Raw genomic sequence first — 2,869 nt, 5'->3', positions numbered from 1 at the left:
GTTATTTTCTTTCTTTTATTGGTTGGGCATCAGTGCATCACCTTCAGGCTAGCTCACATTATCTTGTCTAGAATTCAAGAGACCAAATTTTTTGATTATACTGAAACTTTTTATACCACACTTGTTATACCACACTTGTTATACTGAAACTCCAGCAATGAGTGTGTGCACTATAGGAAGGGAACTGTGCAATCAGGCCACACTTGTTATACCACACTTGTACCAATCAGGGGGAAAACCTCTACTTTTTGCATATACCAAACCAAAAAAATCCTCTATTGGTCAGCGAGTGAAGAATTACAGGACTTCCTACAGTTGGATCTATGAACATATGATATCTTCAACAGGGCCAAGACTGCCTAACAGTTCTGAACTCCTGCCAAAACCGAACACAACATATACCAAGGAAAATCAACACTTCTAGATTCATATCAGACTAACAGCCAACACTGCATAACAGTTCTGAACTTCTACCAAAGCATCTTGCCAGCTAGTAGACCAGCTAGTAGACCATCATTTGCCAGGCCAAATTGAGGCCAAACGGAAAACCAATGTGGCCATGGCACAAAGTCCATGACCCAGAATAGGAGACATTTGAAACTATACAAGTATACAAGCCTACACTAGATGCATACTGCTCCCTTATAAGTAAGTGGATGATGAACCCCACCTGCTCTGGTCTCTATCACTGAATCACTCTGTAATAGCTGGTGATGAACCCCACAGAACTGTACTCAAGTTCTGCAAGGTCCAACAGCAATGGCATCAGAATTATACCAAAAAGAAGAAGAAGAGAAAACAACAGAAAGGTATTTTCATTGTACAAACAGCAAATTCGTGTTCACATGTGTGTAATGTGGACTTACTCGATCAGCAAACAAACTCTCCTTCTTACTGGTCTTGAAAAGTGCCAACTAAAACTCCTCCTACACCACGTCAACGCACAAGCATCACAATTCAGGTTATTCGTCACTCATCATATATGCTATATTAAAACTAAGAGTTCAAATATCTATGCATTCTGCAATAAAAGATTTCAAGAACACCAACACATTTCTAGCCAAACAATATTTGTAGGAAGCAGATCAGCAATCCAAATATCAAATTTTTACAAAAAAGGGATAAGACTACAAATACAGCTCAGGTGCAAAACCTGGAAGCAATATGGTTTGTAGAAACTAGATTTAATTTAGTATTGTAGGGACCTGAATTTGTTCAGAGGTTATTCAACCCAAGTAAAATAGGCAAACTCAAACGGATATATCCTCTTCTATGCTAAGCCTAAAAAGTGATTAATGAGCTGATTTGGTTTTTTTAACTTCTATAACTTTCAATGGCTTTACGCAATTCTTTTTTACTAATGGCAAAGAATAGTATCAAATGGAGGTACTGCATTATCTGAATCGATGAGAATAGTATGAAATCAATGCTTTCCATACCAAGGTTGTGTGTAATCATCTTTCACACTTATCTACAAGACCACAATAGTTGCCGATAATTACCAACTCCTAACAGTTTTGGACTACAGCAGTTTCAGTTAACTGTTTTTAGACTACAACAATTTTAGTGAACTTTTCCTCGGACTATAACATGTCATGCATAGACAATGAACTATGTAAATATTCTACTAGCAGCAGATAATTCGATCGAACCAGGAAATGATGTCCTTGAGCGTGATGGTGCCAGTCTGCCAAGCTCGAGAAGACGAGCGACAGGACGAACACGATGTAAACAACCTGCAAAACCAAACAAAGAAATGGATTGGAATCACTGTTATGTCTTGCAAATCTGTAGCTGATTGATGCGTGGTGACGACCTTGTTTATGTGCCTCCAAGCATCAGAGGCAGTGGCGATTCTAGTGGGCATGCTTCAACAGGCTCAAGCCTGCCCTCTAAAACTTAAAAAGAAAAATTTACTACTAGTTTCTAGCCCAATCGTTGCTCAAGCGCGCTAGTTCTCTCTGGACAAGGTGTCATGTCCGGCAGATGCTTCCCTACTCTTACCCTGAGTCCAAGCAATAGGAAGTTGACTAGCAAGCCCCAATGCACCAATCAGAAGCAAAAGACACCAAGTAACCAAAATAAAAACAACAGTCACACATAGCCTGGCTCAATCTGACCTCTGCACCACTGCAAAAATAGTCTACAAAGGCAATTCTCTAATGTTGTGCTAATCAAGCCATAACCTCGCACCAGTTCATCATTTTTGGGTCATACTGCCTAGTAAAGCATACTACTGATGGCCCAGTTTGTCCTCCCCCCATAATTCTCTGTCCAACTATTCCATCAAATTGTAGCAGTCCTATCAAAGTGAGGCATCCCATGACTATAATCATCTGATATTTTCTAATGTCAAAGTCACAGCTTCTTAGGATATGCTCTTATTGCCTCCTCAAGCGCTCCAATCCTCCCCGGACATGGAGACCGGTCCGGCGGATGGCTACCGACTCTAACCATGGAAATTAATACAAAATCATTGCCCAGCCTCAAGCTAACAAAAGAGAAACCTATGCATCACACATGTTCCATCAAGTAGTTAACACACCAGAACCTCATCTTGTCTTGCAGGAGACGACGAGAGAAAGAGAGAGAGAGAGAGAGAGAGAGAGAGAGAGAGAGGGTTGCAGCTGATCGGAGATCGTTCTGGTGCGAATGGCTTTGAAGAACTGGCCGAAGAGCCCAAGCCGCTGTGTTGTGCTTTGTTGTGCTGTGCTGCCCATGCAGCAGCGAAACGATGGGGCAGCGGTGGTGAGCTCCTACACCTAACCCTAGGTCGCCGCCCCGTGGGGGCATGGGGATGAGCGGGGGAAAGAGGGAGGGAGGGAGAGAGACTAACCAGAGGCCGCGCGGGGAGGCTCGCACCACCGTC

This window comes from Triticum dicoccoides, chromosome 2B, assembly GCF_002162155.2.
Source record: "Triticum dicoccoides isolate Atlit2015 ecotype Zavitan chromosome 2B, WEW_v2.0, whole genome shotgun sequence".
Taxonomy (NCBI): Eukaryota; Viridiplantae; Streptophyta; class Magnoliopsida; order Poales; family Poaceae; genus Triticum; species Triticum dicoccoides.
This window is presented reverse-complemented; position numbering follows the sequence as displayed.